The 20,069-nt window shown below is 39.6% G+C and overlaps 1 non-coding gene across 1 annotated transcript; it reads left to right on the forward strand.

Moving 5' to 3' along the window:
* The first annotated feature begins 14,853 nt into the window (after positions 1-14,853).
* Positions 14,854-14,925, forward strand: Trnac-gca (transfer RNA cysteine (anticodon GCA)). Its single transcript has one exon. It is a non-coding gene; the product is annotated as a tRNA-Cys (tRNA).
* The last annotated feature ends 5,144 nt before the right edge of the window (positions 14,926-20,069 follow it).

Genomic DNA, 20,069 nt, shown 5'->3' on the forward strand with positions numbered 1-20,069 from the left:
AAAATACACTAAAACAATTAATACAGGTTTTTTTAATACTCCGAGACGATTCTTGTATTTATATATTCAAAGTAGGCGTATTTCCGTGAATTTACGATCCCTGGATGATTTTTAACTCGTGTCCTTCGTAAATCTAAATGAAAATTTAATAGCGTGCTTAAAAGAAAAATTTCAACTATTGTACTTACAAACCTTGACTACCATTCCTACAAACAGAAAATTTTAAAATGAAGTCAATATCTGGAATTTTTTGGATTGTCCTTATTCATGACATAGTGCAGAAGGAAGGGCATTTCACAGTATTTCCTTAGTTTATGTGAATTAGCCACTTATTTTACGACATAGATTACAGTTGCATGAAGAGTTCAAATACCTTAAGTGAACTGTTAAAAAAAGCAGTTTAGACATGTGCACGTTTTTGCTTGCCAGGTTATACATAAGAATATAAATAAATGCTACGTGTATTTAAAATACTCTATTTTTTTTAAATATTGAAACATCTTGTTTTTAAGCTAACCACGCTATAAAAGTGTTTGTAACATTTATAATGGTTTTCAGAAAAAAAAATTACCAGTAGCAATCACGTTACCAGATTTTCATTATATATTAACAAAGCACTATTTTTTAGTTGAAAGTTTTTGTTTAGTATTAAATTAGCAACCAGCCGTGAAAAATATATATAAAATGTGTTGTTAGATGCTACATTCACATGTTAATGTTGAACGAGTATTGATCTAGATTGGAACAAGTTTGGAGGTGGCATTATTCACACGGGTAGAATATTTATTTTAATACGTTCTTTGAATGATACTTGCAATGGGGAAAATTGATTAAAAATAATTTCTTGGGCGTAAGTCAATGTTTGTCATAGGAAAAAAATAACCTCAATAATTGGCAGCAAAAATAAATAGATAACACACAGAGAACAAGCTAATATCATAGCTGACGTAAATTTGTGCATGCTCAGTGGCGGTACTATGGGAACCAAATCAGACTACACCTGACCTTTAAAGTAAGTTATTTTTATATTACGCTACATTTTTTTTAGCGCTTTTGGTTGGTTTAATTCGTGGTGACATGAAGACAAAAAAAGCGTTAAAATATTCTTTCAATGGGATTTTATTTTTTTATTTTTCAAAATTTCAGAATCCCCTAAAAACCAATCCGTCCTCCCCCGAATTCGAGGCTCAGTCCGCTGCTGTGCGTGCCCAGACAACGTAGAGAATTCCTTTGGAAATAACTTTGTTGGAAAAAAATATTGCAGCATTGGACGAACATAGTGGGCTGAGAACGAAGAGACAAAATTTTGAAAATGAACAGCAAATGCAAAATCTATGACAACCAGTGTAAAATCCAGAAATAACGAATGTCCATTAATATATTTGGAAGGAATATTCAGATAAGTGTTCGGTACCGCGTCGGAAAAAAAAATTAGCAGAGACGGCGATGGACTGCCGTAAACTGCCGTTTACCGAAAAAAAAAAAATGCGAGTGCGTAGTTCGCTGACGGCGAAGACCTCTTCTCGGCAGCGCAACTTGCAAAGCTGTGTTGCGGATCGACGACTTGCCTCGGTAGAGGGGGGTGGGGGAGGGTAAATGAGGACGGAGAAGAAAGGAGGGATAATGGTCCATTACCAAAGATGGTGCACGAGCATCTCGTTACCGATTCTCCTCCCTCCCCTAAACCTCTTCCTCAAACGAAAGAGGACCCCAGGTTCGCTGCGGAACAAGCGGGGGGTTAGGATTTCCCACCTGGTTCTGGCGGCTTAGCAAGTCGAGGATTAGGTGCGGGCGCGCTCCTAAGTCCTAACTCTTAGGAGCACGAATTACACTTGGCGAGAGACGCTGCAACCCCGCGGGAACTATCGTACCATCGCCGATGCGCGTTCCGATAGAACACCACCTTGGAACCAGCGTTGGAAAATTTCATGTCATTTCCCATGCGTATTCATTTCGAATTAATGATACGCGATTTATTTTAAAATTGAACACGTAGAGACCAGAAAAATGCGCGTTATTTATCTAGTACCAGAACTAACTCCACACGCTTGAATGCAAATAAGTCTGCGGCCATCGTCCATCGGATGCTGCCGTATTTTAACCTTCCGGCCGGATTGCATGTGATTGGGTCATTTGAATTTTGTAATGTTGTTGCTGGTTTCTTCTTCTTCTTCGGGACATGTCGAAACTACCTTTGGTCCAATGAGAACTCGTGTAATGGGTACAGTGGTATGCCTCTCACCAAATAGTAATACGTGCTCAGTTGGAACACTTGTAACAGTTGGTACTTGTAGCCTGTAACAATCTTCCTCCCCTCCCAGACTTGTACATGTATGTCGCTTGTAAGCAGACTGACTACCCGCAGACCACGGCATCTTCTATCGTTATTTTTTCACTCTCCTGAGTGGTTAGGCTTCACTGCTACGCTCCACCGTCAGCCCGCGGACCTGGCCTCTACAGCGGTAAGGACTCAGCACCCGACGGTGAGAAGCAGCCAGAGATAGTCATCAAGACAAAGGTGACTCGTCGAGGGAGAAGAATTCCACACTCTCTTTCATAGTCGACCCGTTTAGCGAGTAAACCTGGTGTAATCTGAAGGGTTTAGTACTCAAGAACGGCATAAACTGTGTCAAAGTACTCGCCAGTGGAAGTCGCATATTTCACTCGCTGGGCGAGTAAGTGACGAGTGATGGAGGGCGAGCGGGTTCACGGCTTGGCGAGCAACAGTGACCCGACTACCCGTGGGTCAAAGATTATTGAACTCGGACAGCCTGGACAAGGAATCAGACTATTCCGACACAACAAGCCATGTCGAAGTCATCATCACAGGTCGTTGGAGGGCGAAGAAGGAAAAACAAACCAATCGTGCTCCCTCAGAGTTTAAATAATGCTTTAATAAACAGACACAACTCTGATGTTTTGACTGAATTTCAAATCGGGTGGTTCCTTCTGGAAGTTGTGCACTCCGTGTGTGTGTGTTAAAGTAGGCGGGGACCTTAAGTGAGTGTTCTCTGCCGTAGCCAACACGGGACCCGTCGTTCACACCACAAAGATGCATCCGGATATCCCTCAAGCTTGAGTTTGTCACCATCTCCCCTATCATCCCCCCCTCCCCCACCACAACTAAATGAAAAAAAATTCTGTACTCTTACAAAAGATTTTTTTGGAAACCAGTTGCCAAGAAATATGTAGTAACTTTGTACAACACACGGCTATGGTTATTTTTGCATATATGAAATACATTTTTCGAGTATTTCTTACGAATATTGGCCCATAATAATATATTTTAATTGATGTTTCAGTAAACCATACATATTTTTTTACGATGGAAAAGATAATCGAATATTCAACAATTTAACTTTTATTTTGTTTTAAACTACATATGTGCGCAGTTAATACCGGAAGGCTATTCAAATAAAGTTTTACAAATACCTTTAACTATTGTAGGTTCTGGGACAACACAAAGCACAAATGCCAGGGAAAGGATCCGTACCCGGTGTATTACTAACGAACACTAATTATGTAGTGATTCAGTTTTTTTTTTATTCTTCGCGTAAATGTACAAATTTACAATTATCTGTAATTTGACATTGATGTTTCTGTTCCATTATAAAAGGGGGGGGGGGGGGTTGTCTGTAAAGTCGGTTTACGGACGATAGTTTAACGTGACGTCATAACAAAACATTGATGAAATGATTGCATACTCTTATGAATAAAATCGAATCATTGTTATTGAATTATCACTATTTTGTATGGATACAAAGAAGGAATGAAATGAAATCTACAATTTAATTGATAAATTTACTTTTATTTGCACTCATTACTTCAAATACGTTTATTACTTTAACGAAGAGATTATTCTAACTATAACTTTTATACATGTTTCCTATTTAACTTCTTCCAATCTGTGTTTTTCTGTTAAGGATAGGACGATGATAGGAAAAGTAGGAAACGAATGGGAGTGTTTCAAGTTTAATGTGCCTCGAAAAAGTCAAATCGATGGTTGTTCCAATCGAGTGGAAGAGAGATAGATGCGGCGCAAGCGTACAGTGAGCGTAACGGGACAATGTGCGTAACGGGACACTTTTTCGTGCTTGCAGCCGGCGTTCATCGAATTATTAGACGTTGTCACGTCAAAAAAAAAAAAAAAGAAGGTGGAATGCCGAGACCGACCGATGAGATCGGCGCCGGTCGCCCGAGGTACCTGCGGCTGTACGCCATGCTCGTAGCGTGTGCACCTCCCGGGGTCCACCAGGGGCTGCCGACCACCGCCGGCGCCAGGGACACCCGCCGAGTCCCTGCCGGCACACCTGGTCCCCGTGCGCCGCGGCGCCCTCGCTTCCTGCACCCTAGTATCTCCTGTGAGTGGAACACAAACACCCACGCAACATTACATTAGGACATGGTCACGTGACGTGTTAATTGTTTTGACGTGACAACGTCTAATAAATCGATGAACGCCGGCTGCACGCACGAAAAAGTGTCCCGTTACGCACATTGTCCCGTCACGCTGTGTCCCGTTACGCTCATTGTACGCTTGCGCCACATCTATCTCTTTTCCACTCGATTGGAACAACCATCGATTTGACTTTTTCGAGGCACATTAAACTTGAAACACTCCCATTCGTTTCCTACTTTTCCTATCATCGTCCTATCGTTAACAGAATAACACAGATTGGAAGAAGTTAAATAGCAAACATGTATAAAAGTTATAGTTAAAATAATCTCTTCGTTAAAGTAATAAACATATTTGAATTAATGAGTGCAAATAAAAGTAAATTTATCAATTAAATTGTAGATTTCATTTTACTCCTTCTTTGTATCCATACAAAATAGTGATAATTCAATAAAAATGATTCAATTTTATTCATAAAAGTATGCAATCATTTTATCAATGTTTTGTTATGACGTAGTCACTTTAACTATCGTTCGTAAACCGACTTTACAGACAACCAATTTTTTTTTCATATGTATATTTAAAGGATAAAACGTAATTTATTCTATTTTTAAAGATACAATTTTTTTAAATTTTATCTTTATTTTTCAAGGAAATTTTAACGTTATTGTGTGGTGCATATTGCGAGTACTGAATATTTTTTTAGTAGGTAATTAAGTTGAGGTTATGTTTTTTCTTTTGTTTATTTATTTACTATGTGAATTTCTTCAAATGTCAGTTTATTGATTTATTAGAGATAATGTTGATTATTTGTAGATTTAAGTTAGTATGTTTTTTATTCTTTCAATGAAAAAAATTCGTTTCTTCTAGTTTTAAAGTTATTCTTGGTAGCGGCAAAACTTATTGGTTCGCGTCACCGACATGCTAGTGATATGATACCAAAATCATTTTCTTGCGTTCATTTGACGTAGAAATAATTTCATTTTACCCAAAATTTTAAGTTTTCACTTTTGTCGACAGTCCCCAAAACTAACGTCTTTTTTTTTTTTTTTAATATCTGCATTTGCATGAAAACAGCCCTATCGCTACAAAATAGCGGTTCGCAGTTAACACTGGGCTCGGATACTTAACCGGGCGTTTATGCTTCGTGTCGTCCCAGTACCTCCAATGATTACAGTCATTTGTAAAACGTTCCCTGAATAGCTTTCCAGTATCAACTGCGGACATAAATAAGCATGGTAAAAACAAAATAAATTAGAACTGTCGAATATTCGATTATCTTTTCAATTAAAATATAATAGTACGCCCCAATTTTGGTATGAATAACATCAGTATTATCTAAAAAATAAAAAATAAACATTTCATATAGGAAAAAATAACCATAGCCATGTGTTATACAAAGTTACAATATCTTTCTTGTAGTATTACAAACTATTTCTTGGCAAATGGTTTACAAAGAAATATTTTGTAAATTTACATAATTTTTTTTTCTGTGTAGACACAATCATTATTAACTTTCGCCATTCCAATAAATACTGCACCGAAGCCAAATTAAAATGAAATAAACAATATAAATTAGTTTATAGTCTAAAAACTGTTTGAACCAAGATGGCAGGTTCCGTAAGGCAGTTCCCAGGCTAACCTCCCCTGTGACGTCAGCTGGAGTCACCCTGCGCGGTGGCCATTGTTTCCCTCCGGCGGTCGATTCGGACAGACTCGGGCGCGCTCTCCCCGAGACGACTTTTGTTCCGTTCCTTCGTCACTCCCCGCGCCCGCTAGGAACACGCTGTCACCAGCACGAGTGAAACAGCTATACTGAGTCTTATTGTATTTATTCATCAATTCAAGCCAACACACACTGTCCAAAACACGCCGGCCCTTTAAAACTACAAAACCATAAATACAAATACAAAAACAGACCCGCCGACGCACGTCAACGTCCGCCGCGTTTCCCACTTGCGAACTAACGTGGATTGGACCACGCCGGGAATCGAACGCCTTCACGAGAGGCGGAATATCTGACCACTCAACCTCCGTTAAGGTTCGGTCTCAAATGTTTCTTTTTCTTGTCGTTGCTATTATTTGAGGGCTATTCCCTGTAAATTCGTCATGATAGCTATAATGGATTTTATGTTAAATCTAAAATATTTGAAACATACATTTTCTAAATATAATTTATAGCGATCAAAAAAAGGTGATGCAAGTGTTCATGATTATCTCCTTTCACAGCTCGAAAATAACGATCAGTAAATATATGGAGACGAAATATGTAAACCACAAACAATTTCAAAAGGATATCGGAATATATTTACAGGAACATCCCTAAGTTAATGATAATGATTATAAAATGAAGTAATAAACCCTGTGTGTGAGACGAAGCCTTAGTTGCTTGTAATTACATTAAATTTTTTTTTGAATGAAAGGTCAAATTCAAAATTTTCTCGAATCCGATTCTCGAATTCAAACCCCCAAGAGTACTTCTAATGCACCCTTCGAATCCGAATCTAGGTCTCAAGGGTCAAAAATAAAATAATGTACAAGGAATGAATCCATGGTGTTGAAAAGTTTAGCCCTTTAAATGTTTTATTTATGATCCAAGTTTCTAGAATCAATTCATGTTGTATTTTTATTTATATAATTACGTGTTAACAATACAGTATCTTGGGAATTGTCCTAGTCAACTTTAGAGGTTATAAGTATTGAATTTTTAAATTTTTCTTTATTTCCTCTAATTTTTTTTCTCGAATATTTCCCCTCGAATATCGAATCCTTCGAATACTAAGGATTTGATGGCGTTTCGAGTATTTGAGGATTTGATTGGGCCATCCCTAATTTAAACACGTGTTCCGTCTCATGGATGTAGTGTTTTGAATGGACTGTTAAGAACCTCGCTGGTTGCCGAGACGCAGCAATGGGACTTGTTCTCTCGTTGCCCCGCGGCTGTGATACCAGGTCAGCGCGTGTCCCTGCGGTCAGAGGTCAGTCGGCCCTGCGCGCGCGTCCTGCCCTTGACACCCTTCCCCCCGCGGCGCACGACGTGGCAATAGCGGCGGCTATCGCCCGGCGCGATCTGTCCTCCGGCCGGCTCCTCTGCGGGGGGAACACGGCAGCGGGGGAACACGACCGCCTCAGCAGTCCGTGACCCGCGTGTTCGCGTGCGAGATGGTTCCCGGATAGCAGTCCACCTTTAACAGCCGCTGCGGCAAGGCCCCGACCAAGACCAAGGAGGAGGTTGCAAGAGCAGCTAGTTAAAAAAAAAAAAAATGGATGCGTGTACTTAGGTACGCGCGTTGGAAGTTATACTTATTTGGCATCATTAAAAAATAGTTTTTAATTGCATGCAAATAATTCCCCATGGTAGCGTTATTCTCCATGGTAGCGTTAAACGTTTAACGCAACCTTGTTGGAAGTCGCATTAGAAGTATAACTTCAAAAAGAGTGCAGGAGAGAAGCGAAGAATGGAACAGAGTGAAGGATGAGGAATGGTGGAGTGACAGAGGAATGTGGAGCAGTGGCGAGGCGTGAGGTTTACATGAGGGGAAGCAATAACTCCTTTCACACCAAAACATGATGAGGTTGGGGGGGGGGTCTGGGGGCCCTCCGCCGGGAAAATAAGGATTTCAAGGTACAAAATGGTGCTATTTAAGTAGTTTTCTTAACTGAACATTGACTATTCCACAGGTAGAAAAATTGACATTTTTTTTAAATACATTATTTTTGAAAAATAATTATTGACTTACATTATTCTGATAGTAAAATACCTACTCTACATTACTTATATACTAAGTGGGAGTGTAGTATCATCGTACGCCCACAAATCCCCCACGCACTGCCAGCCAACAGCCCGCGGGAGAGATGCGCGCGCCCCGAGAGACGACCGCCGACTGAAACGCGACATCGCCACCTGCCGTGCCGAACTTTACCGGACATAGCCGAAGCAGTCGGCGGAAGAATTCCACCGTCTGCTTCGGCCATGTTCGCTCCAGTTCGGCAAGAAAGCGTTACCCTCGTAGCTTCTACCGCGTATTTTTCCAGCCAATCCCCTCCCTGAACCTTTGTACCATGCCACCCCCCTTCCGAAAGGAAACTACTGCGGCAGACTTCCTGCTGAAAGCGATCCTACCAGCGCTTCTAAACCTAGCAACGCTTCTAAAACAGCATGTTTTTGTGTCAACGAGTTCTTTTTTTATAGCGCACAGCGCACAGTATTGGGTCCCAAGAAGATAGTGTAAAAAATACATACACCTAACTGCACGAGCCAAAGTAAAATACTATTCTGAATAAAATATTTATTTAAAAAATACAATGTCTGGAAACTGCCTGGGCAAGCACTGCTTGCCTTGCTTGCCCTGACGAGACGCCACTGATGTGGAGGCATTTTACTTTTACTGGCCCGGCCACAGACTGGAAGCAATTTTATGATGATGATGATGATGATGATGATGATGATGATGATGATGATGATGATGATGATGATGATGATGTGGGTTGATTTGTCGAGTCGCCCGCTCCGTCACCTAGGCGGGAGTCAAACAAAGAATATTTTTTTTATTTCGCAAGTGGAAAACGTAGCGGACGTTGCGGTGAGCCTTTGGATTTTTTTTTCCTTCTCGGACTGCTCTCGTATGTATGTTCCATTCGCTGTTCCAACTCATCGGTCCAACCCCTCATTCGTCTCTGGTGTCGCCGTTGGTGTTCGAGAAGTTAAAACCACATTTATTCCATTCGTTCGATTGACACCAGGACTTAAAAGAGACTTTAAAAAATAGCAACAGCCCAGTTCCAGTTAAACACGATCTTTTTATGTAATCGACTTCTGACAAACATCCCTGTCCACCACTGCGAAAAAATTCAGCTTAAAAATTACATACCTTGCTTAAATCTGCTTAAATCTGAAAAAAATTATTCAAACAGTATATTTCAATTTTCAAGCACTCTGCTGACCAAAATAAAACCTGTGATCCACTCTGGCTGACTAATCCAGAACTTTTTTCCAAGTTTATGGTAAAAGTAAATAATAGAGTTTTTATGGCACATAACTAGCGTTGCTGTGGACGAAGATACTTCCAACAGTAATGAAATATAATTATTTGGAAAAGCAGGATAATTGTTCTTTTGTAATTACCGTAATAATCACATTAAAATATCTCACGAGTCAGTTTTCCTAATTTTAGAGTCATGTAATGAACAAATAATTACATTTTCTAGTTATTTTTCTAATATTAGTTTGTAATGACGATATTTTTTTAAAATGTGAGAGTAAAATGATTAAATAAACTCAAGTGAGTGGCATATATACATTGTGCCAAGTTAATTTTCAAATGCCGAAAAATATATTATGATATTTTGGAACAGCTGTAAAAATTTCCCTAAATAAAAATAATGATATAAAAAGGCAAAAGTTCAAAAGAAACAACATGAAAGTAATGTTCCAGTGACATTAATGCGGTAGCTCCTTTTGCTTATTACTCGTGCAATTTACTAACGCAGCATGTTCTCGTGAAATATTATTTGATATCATGTCAGAGTGTGTTCTTATGGCTTTTTTTACGATTGAACATATTATGAATAAACGGTTAGAATTAGTTTTGTTCCTTAAAATATGACTCTGTGTATACGATTACTGGCCTTTTGGTTGACTGAAGCAAATTGCTAATAGAGCATTAATCGAATACGGCTGATTAGTAGGAAAAAATAAATGAAACTGTTTGAAAATATACTCAGACCTGTGTAACTTATTATTTTTTGTAGCTTCTGTTCAAATCAAATTATTTTCGGTTTAGTTTACTTGTTAAGTGGATATTCGCAAGGAAATATTCCACGTTAAGAGGAGGCTCAAAACAGAGTCACATTTATTACTCATGAAGGAAAAAAAGTCAATCAAGCTCTGTTATTGATTCCACAAAAAATTAGATTTAACGATCATAAACCATTACACTCCTATGCACAGTAATATTGTATGGACATGACTAATTGTTACCGTTTCTGATATAGCCCCTCTCACACTTAGATTCCAGTACAGAGAAAATGGCACCCACTGGCTCCAGATTGATACATTCTGGTGCTGGCTTATCAACATTAAAATTATGATTTTGTTTACTATCGATAACTATAAGTTTTAGTTTTTTTTAATTTTACTATTTGTTTTATTATAAGACAATTAAATAGCGTCCTTTGATAGTATTATTACAGTTGTATACATTCTGAAGGAAAAATAAATATCGATTCTAAACACCAATAATTATTTCACATGAGAAACTAGTTGTAGCAGTGAGTCACTATTAATGACAAAACATTCAATTAATTATGTAATATGGTAAAATAGAGTCAAATTTTTTAATATTAAAATATATATAGAACATTTTTAAAAAACCTGTTTGAAACAATATGACGTTTTTCTGTTACGTTTCTTTACAAGTAAGAATTGAATATATTGCTCTTGATGAAACACAACAACAAAAAAGTACTTCTATAATTACCATTCCAAATGATTTTCTTTTGAAAATAAAAATAAGAAAATAATTAATACTTTTTTTCATAACCTTATAAATTTTTGTATTAAATTTTGACAACAGAGCACACTGAAACAAAGACAGCGCTAACAGCAGAAATCATGCTTTGGGAAGAGAGATAAAAAGCGAATGCCCATTAAAATGCACGCTGCGATGCAAGTTTGGGACACCGAGAGGTGTGGCAGTGTGTACGGGCGAGGAAGCACCCCCCTCCCCTGGCCTGGCCGTGTGCAGAGGGCCAGCCGGGAGTCGCTCGGACGACACAGTAGTTTTAAGTGCCTCGGACGGACGCGCGCCCGGCCCATTCGAGGGTTTAATTGGGGACGCTGGCGTCGACTCGGCTATTGTGCGGGCCCCATTCCTTCCGTCCGTCCTTCCTTCTTTCTTCCCCTTCTCGACCCCGAGATTCTGCGGAACTGCGCAAGGCGCCTTCACACATACGGCCGGCAGGCGATGACCCATCGGAGAGTAACTAAAATTTTAACGCCCTAGGGAGCTGTCACCAGATAGGGACTACGATGAGCTTATCGTACACTAACGATTCGTCTTATACCAACATGATAAAATCATTCACATTCATAGTTAAATTTTTAAGTAATTTTTAATAATCTGACTTGTAAACAAATTGTAATTTTACTTTCTCTTTATGAATTTTTTGACTCGTACAGCATTTGGATGTTAACTAAACAGTTTAACAATGGTTTTTTAATAAAGGTGCGCCGTCAAGTTGGAGTTATTAAATTTTTTTATCGCGCTTGTCAAAACAAAATCGTTGTGTTTTGCATATTCCTGTCAGATACGTATTTAATGTATTTTACTAAAACTTATAAATGTATTTTTGAGACCTAGATCCTGAGTCATAAGAATTCGGTGAACCACCTAGATCCTGTTATTGACAGGGACGAAACGAAATGTATTTGGTTTTATGCTGTGTGGTTGGTGGTTTCAGAAACACTGGTGACCGATTTCAGAGAGAGGAATATATATATATATATATATATATATATATATATATATATATATATTTAACCTGGGAGTGAAATCTTTGTTTATTTGTATACCCCTTGTTTCGCCCGATGGCAGAGAAGTGTATGGGTAATATTGAGAGCCACCCCACTCCTCACTCTCGGGCTAGCGTCAGTGAAGCGACGCTACAGTGCTGCATTCTTCATTGCGGCGACACACTCGTGCTGTGTCCTCGCGGACATAGACCCACTGGATACACGGCGACAAACATACCCGTGTCCGTCTCCCAGCTGCACATTTCACAGACGTGTTTTGTTTTATCATTAACGTGGATTATTGAAGTGTGATGTTTAACTTCTAACGAACGTGGCGACCATACACCTTTTTTTATCCACGCAAAGTTTTTCCTTTCAGTCTGAAATAGGAAACTTTCTTGTACCAATATGATGCAGTTGGACAGGTTGTAAGATAGGCTAATTTAAATTTCGTACTTTGAATAGTTCCTGAAATGGTGAAGATTGTGTTAAGATGTTTTTTTTATACGTCATCGCAGTTTTCACTGTATGCAATAAGAAACCTCAACAACTGACCAAAAAATAATGAATATATTAACACACAGAAAACAAACCAAAATCAGCCTCTGTGAAAAAAAAAAATTAAAAACATAGACAACACAGTATGTTCTGTGAACAGAATCAGTCAAAAATTTATTAAATTACTGACGGACCCTGGGGTGACAACGACGAGACAGCTGTGAAAATAGCAGTGTTTTGAAACAACAACTTTGGACAACTCGGCGACAATCAAGAATCTGGAGCAGCTTCGGAACTGCGCGGCGCTTGGTAAACCAGTTGTGGCGCCCCCAGCCAGGGGACCCGCGCGCCCTTCAGATCTCCGTGTACAGTGCGAATTGCACGCGAGGTCTGGAGGAGCTGAGGGCCAGCGAGGTGACGTCTCCAACCAGGCAGTCGAAGAGGCTGCGGACCCGGCACTTACGAGACTGTCCTGGCCTGCGAGGCGGCCACTGCACCAACTGCGCCAGCAATCCCAGCCGCCCACCAAGCTCCAAGAGTGCAGCACCCAGACCGAACCACCAGCGACAGATAAAACAAGCAGTCTGCAAACCAGCAGGCGGACAGTCAAGAAGCAGTATGTGCTGCTCCTGGAAGGTAACAGAGCTGCTCCGACCACCGGCTACAAGAGCCTACAGCCGCAGACGAAGGAGGTCTCCGCACAGAAGCAAGCAGCAACGACACAGCCGGATGAAGCGATGCAGTCGCAGGGGTGGAGGAAGAGGGTGGCCTGGTACTTTGTCGTCCTCCATGGCGGCGGGGGAGTGGAGGCAGGCAACCACTCGAGATGTGGCCACTGCCCTGCAAAGCGCCGGGCACACCAGCAGGGCCACAGGGCGCCCCACCAGCCTCTACAGAGGCCAATCTGCTGCAGAAGGCCGGCCTGGTCATCCAGGGCGCCCGCCTCACAGGAGAGGCATCCCGCCCGAGGCAGGCGACTGCACGCAGTTGGCAACAACAACACAGTTCGCGCAGGGCGATGCTGGAGCTGGCAGCCCTGCCTCGCCTCCAGTTACACTCAGGAGAACTTGCGAGAAGCCATCTCCCCCAGCCTCCACAGGAACTCCAGGCCGAGAGGCACGCATGCCTGTCATGGCAGGGCTATGGGGGGGCATGTACAAATACATATAAAAAACAAATAAATAATAAAATGCACGCAAAATAATACTAAAAATAAAATCAAACAAAACTACAAAATAATATAAAAAATTATAATCGAACAAAAAATATTTAAATAACACACACACAAAATCCCAGACGAGGGCATAATCTCAGCCCGAACATCACATGCCTACGTTGTACAACCACTATTACATTTTCCATTGGTTTTCAGGATATAGTGACAACAGCCCCCTGAGCTCTACACAGCAAGTGGCTTAGCCTACTGTCGACCGAATTGTTATTGTAACGCAGCAGTTCCGGCCATAAGGCGGCCCAATTGTGAACTAACCCACGTAAATTTCTTTACCGTTCACCAACACGACCACATGGTGATACGCCTGTGTGAGTGTCGGCCCGAGTCACCTGTAACATGCACATATTGACTAGCTACCCGTGCATGTAATGTGTTCCTAGGGGTCTCTTAGGTGCAGCTCGCACAGCTCTACACTACACGCCACACCCGAGTTTAAAACGGTCATTTGACATTTCAGCACACTTACAAGCATCTAATGCTCACCAACACGACTCTACATCATGCCAGCTAGCCGACCTAACTGGTTGGGGAGATTCCCTCTCCAGCCGACGACACGAAAAACGTAATTTCTTTAGCATTACACAACAATCCAGCGCACACACAGGCCAGTGAGCCAAACCTATCCTCACAAGACACGCTCGATCCAAGTGATTTTACAATAATGTGGGGTGCACCTGATTCACGATGCACTAAGCGAGCTGTAGAAACTTTGGTTTCTGACCTCGCACACACACTAACTGCCCCGGATGGCAATTATGATGGATCAGCGGCCGTAAGAAGCCAAGCAACTTACAGACAATGGCCGTGGAAGCCTGCGATCTTTATTAACATAATTTAAAAACTAAATAAATACTGGTTTACTACCAAGCATTACTTGCACTGGTATGTTTAAAAATGATCTGTAAGCCGACTCACAATATACCCTTAAGGGCACATATTTGGGAGGACAGGTGGAGGGTGCCGACCTTAGGTTGGAACACAGAGACTACGAAACACGCCTGTATGCCAAAAATATTCGCTACGAAGTTTTCTCAGTCAACGAAAAGCTTAAACCAGTGTGACGTGCCTGACCCACAAAGAGAAAAAAGAAATATTTGAACACTGGTATAGATCACACAAAGTATCTTAATGAAACAAGCATCGTGTATGGCAGCCAATATTGTACTTAGATAATGAAATAGTTATAAAAATTTCTTACAGTTATCAACCAACGGGGGTATAGCTCAGTGGTAGAGCATTCGACTGCAGATCGAAAGGTCCTTGGTTCGAACCCAGATGCCCCCTTCTTTTGTAACTTTGGAGAATTATTTGTTAGTTATGAACAATCACTCTTATATTTCTTTTTTAGCGAACACTGAATTTTTAACTATTTTAACAAGTGAAATAAATTTCATTGCCAAATTCTGTAGAAAAAAATTGCTGGTAGGCGTAAAAACGATGAAGATAGCGCACGATAAATTTTATCTCGGCAGCGAGCGTTATCTGTGTGACGACCTTTAGAACTAACCACAAAAGTTTCTTTCTCAACGCTATCTTTGGTTGAATGCTGGAAGCTGCAAATAGCTCCGACCTAACACAACATTCTCTACTGAGCACTTCACTGTGCGAGTGAGGCGAGGTCGTAAGGTCGATGTTCCCTGAATTAAAGACATGCACCACTGGCCTTATGACTTTCGCGACGCGAGTACCTTTCCACTGACGAAAAAGAAGAACCACATTTTAATCAACATTTAGTTACCTAGATTTTTAGTTAACATTGTTAGAAAGACTGTGTAAAATACAATCTTGCCTCCACCTGAACTTAAGGTAGTGCCTCTATTAGCAGATATATTTCTCCTAAGGTCAGAACTACGCTACAGTTGCCTCAATTTATCTGAGAGAAAAAGAAAGAATGAATTACATTGCAGAGGCCTTATATCTGGCGCTTCTCCATGCTTTCTGAGGTACACCATGTTTTTATCTTTACAACTTAATGTTAAGACTATTGCGTTATGCAGTGAAATGTAGCAGTGAAGGAGTATTTCCATGCAAGAACAAGTTTTATTTTGACTTTTTATTATTTTCAAATTAATTTTACGTTAATTTATTGACAACTGCCGGTGTTTATTATACCTAGAGGTTAATAGAATTCACATACGCCAATTTCGACATCAAAAGGCTGGATAAAAGTTTTGATGTGATATTGTGGTGTCTGTCGTCTGCGTAGCCTGTACGTCATATTTATAAGTCTTTTATTTGTTTTCCAGCGAAAGAGATAGAGAGAATGGTCCCAGCTGTAAAGAATGAGATTACGGAAGAGTGCGGCAGAGTTCGAGTCAGTTCTCTCGCCCTGTTCAGGGGTGTGATTGGTTGTATTAGTGAGGGTGAATGTTAAGATCGACGCTCGCTGATGCCTATAGTGCGGCACCGCCTCTAGCCGCAAGGCTGTGACTGGCGAGCAGTCTTTCTGTCGTGCATAGGTCAACGAGATTTAAGCGGCAATCATAACAATAGGCTTATAGGGCGGAGAAATGAAGTTCCTTGGGTATTTCCAAGAATATGAGCAGGATGTTTCATGCCTGAAAATTATTTTAAAAGCAAGTGTTATAGCCATTTCCACTATTATAAGAATACAGTTTTAAAAATAAACATGGAAACAGAACTACTCACAGTGTAAAAAAATTACAGTAAATTTACAGACTTTTCAACGAAAAACGCGCCTGAAATAAACTTCGTTTAAAGTTCTTCGTAATTTCAGATAACTGGATCTTCGTTGAAACTACGCCATATTTAAACTTCCGATAGTCTGTTTTTCAGTATAAACAGAGTAAAAGTACAACGTGGAAGGAATAAATGAGTTTTCACATGAGTCTTAAACAGTTTATTTTTTATTTTTTATTTTTTTATAGTAGGCAAAGATTATTTTTGTGGCTCATAGTCAAATAAGAGAACTTTTTACCCGTAAATTTACGATGATAACGGTTAATTTATGAAGATCCCTGGATAATTTGTAACTAGCATTCTTCGTAAACATAAGGTGAAAATGTTCAACAGTGCATCCGCCCTTAGTGTATTCTTAGATTCTTTTCGTAAACAAGACACCCATTGGCTAGCTTGATCAGTTTTTAAATCGCGTGTTTTTTTTATAAAGATTGCACACCGTATTATCGAACTCCGTTTGCAGTGCCACTTTCTATGTAACACCACAACTTCAACTTTGCTAACGATTCGTATCAAAGTTGAAAAGTCAAAGCCCATAGAAACCAACACCTACTTCTAACTTACAATTGGTCGGTTTAATGTAATATTTAAATGTACTCTGAATATTAAGATTTGAGTATAGTGTAATAAATTGCTTCCGTATTCTAGGGCGCCAATTAACCTTCATAAACTGTATATCTCTGACCTGTCCAGCCAGATCTACCATGAAATATAAATATTAACTTTGTTAGATCTATATTTATAACGACTATCTGGCCAGGTTTCATTACAAACATATAAATACAAATTCCTGCATCATAGTCGATCAGCAAGATCTTAACCCATAAATGATTATTTACATAACCCTTTTAAGATTATACTAATATATAATTTGATAATCCGATTTCCATCGGTGGAGATTAGCCAGTTTCAGTTAGTGATATGAGTGAGTACGTTAATAGATATATATAATATAATTAAGTCAAACAATATTATCCTGACTAAGCTCAGTGTGAGTAAAGCAAGTGCAATAATCTCTTTCTCTCTAGTGTACTCTAATAGGCTTTTAGTTAGTACAGAAAAGAACTGAAGATTGATACTAAAATTGGTCAAACAAAGCATTCAACAAGGCAATTTAAGTTAGTTCAAGACAAGTAAATATTAATTAATATGGGAAGGAATAATATCAATATGTGGAGATGGAATTTGGAATATCGCAAAGTTACATAAACACTTTCGAATTAAACATTTACATGCACAATACACTAACTTGAGTACATACCGTTCGATGATACATAAAATTGGACAATAAATTAATCAAAGGATATATCGACGATTTTGTACGATGATGTTCAAACTTCACGTACACGAAGATGCGTCGCAGTACAAGCTGAGTTGAAACAGCTCACAGCACGATGGAAGAAAGTGGAATCATCAGCAGCAGTCCTCGTCGGGCGTGTTCTTTGCATTGCAGACTGGTTCCAGACGATCGCGGCGACTTCTCTCCAAAGACAATAAATTGTAGTACCATCTCTTGTAGAACGAAGTTAAATTGGTGTAATTCAAAGTTTATCACCTTATTCTCGAAGTTCCCCGTCGAATTTGAATTAAAAGTCTTTGTAGCTCAACTCCTTAAAACATAGATAGATGACTAACTTCCACATATCTTGAGTTCCAGTTAGTTTTATATATCACATCGTAGCAAACTATAATTGTATTTCACAATTTCTTGATGTGCATTTATCTTTAATTACGTAGTCAGTACTTTTGAATAATATTTCATTTCATTGCCTCAATGTCTTGGTAATAGTAATATTCATTTTCCTTACACATCTGATATCATCAAACATTCTACCATTAATAAAATTTTCTTACAATAAAGAATTCCAATCAACAGATTGTCTTTTTCCTTTACATCAGAAAGTCAAAGCACTATTGCATAGAGCAATTAATATAAATGTTATTTACAAAGAATTATCATTTATGGTTGGGAGAAACAAAATAAAATATTCAATTATGTGAGCTGTAATATCACAGTATGTACGCCGAGATAGGTGGGTTCCTTAATCTGAGATGAGATCTGAGCCAAAATGATGCCTATGTGAACGCTCCTTAGTGTCTGGGCGTACGCGGCGACAGCCCTCTGGCATTAAGGCGCTACGTGCAGGCGAGGGTTTCATGTAGTATCCGCCGCCATCCTTAACGAGCACCACTCCCAGTGTAAATTACGACCCCCCTCCTGCTCTCTCTCTCTCTCTCTCTCTCTTTTCTCCGCACGCCGCCCAATTTCCCGTCAAATTTATCGGGCACGCGCAATTCGGCCGTGCGCGGGAGTCTCTCTGTGCGCGGCCGAGGGGATAATTAAAAGTCATAAACAAGCCGAGCAAGCTTTCCAGCCGTTCTTCTTCTTTTCCTTTCTTTCTTCTGCGGCGAAGTGTTTCGCAGGTGCTAGTTGGTAATATAATTGCGAGAGCCTCGGTTGGCAGCATTTGTACCTATATGGCCTTTTGTGTTTACGCAGTTAGCTTGACTTCTTCATTGTCCCTCCGCTAGCACCGAGAGGCACCAGTTAGCAACATAAGTAAGCCGGCCATATTCCTGGCAATAACTAAGAAGTACCTGCCTCCTGAGGCAAAATGAGTTAACCCCAAGAGAACAAAATTAAATTCTGACTTATAAAGAGATGACATGGGCCTTCTAAGTACCGACTCATCAACTGAGTCACGCCAAGAGGTTGCAATCGAATCCCGCCTCGCCATACGAGAGTGACGCGTTCACAATCACTAAACAGTGTATCCATGTTTATTTTTTGTTCATCCCAATAAACATTGTAATTTACACTTTAATTACAGGCAAGTGCGAAGCATGTTAACCAACATAAAGATGTTGATTTTTATTTATACCATGAAGATGGCGCAGATAAGAGTCGGATATTCGAATCAGATACGAAAATTGAGGTAACTATGAGCTATCACCCACGGTTCTGGCGTTCATCGCTAGTTATTCCGCCACCTACAGCACATTCTGAAAAGAAGTGCATGTGGTCACTGTCTCTGCTTGTAAGTAAAAACTGACAGATATTACATGTTAATTAACAGTTTGCGGTGACATCACGAGTCAAGAAGCCGTTCATTGTTAAACTCATTTATCAACATGAAAAATAAACCAGAACCAAACCTAACGAAAAACTCCTTTTTTGTCCATTAATGTTCCTTAAAACGATATTTTTGGTATGTTTGTACAGTTTTCTTTGTTTATCATTCAGTCTCTATAAATCCTAGCTAGGATATCAAACAAAACTGAAACAAAATTTACTATGAAACTTTATATAGCAAAACAAATTTTGTTATAGAACAAGAAAGAAAAATTCAAAAATCTCACAACCAAATAAAAGAGGTTAAATTCATTTTAATTTGGCTACATATGACAACACGTTAGTTTTTGTTTCTGACAAAATGTAACAAAGTTTTATTAACAAGAGTTGTGTGAGATATGTAACATGAACATTTGTATACATCTTAAAGTCGATGCAGTTTGTGAAGACTGATTAGGTATGGAAATTAAGGATGGTAGAGTTTTGGACACTGCTAAGATGCTGTAAGCTTGGCTATGTTCATTAAGAATTTCCACAGCTTGTCGTACCGCAAAAAATTCTGATTCTGGAAAAATGTTGCAGTTATTTGGCCAGATACCAGTCACTCGGAATGTGTTCATTGCAATAGATCCCTTTGTACATTCTAAGTAGGCTT

The sequence above is a fragment of the Bacillus rossius genome (genome assembly GCF_032445375.1).
Source record: "Bacillus rossius redtenbacheri isolate Brsri chromosome 9 unlocalized genomic scaffold, Brsri_v3 Brsri_v3_scf9_2, whole genome shotgun sequence".
Classification (NCBI taxonomy): domain Eukaryota; kingdom Metazoa; phylum Arthropoda; class Insecta; order Phasmatodea; family Bacillidae; genus Bacillus; species Bacillus rossius.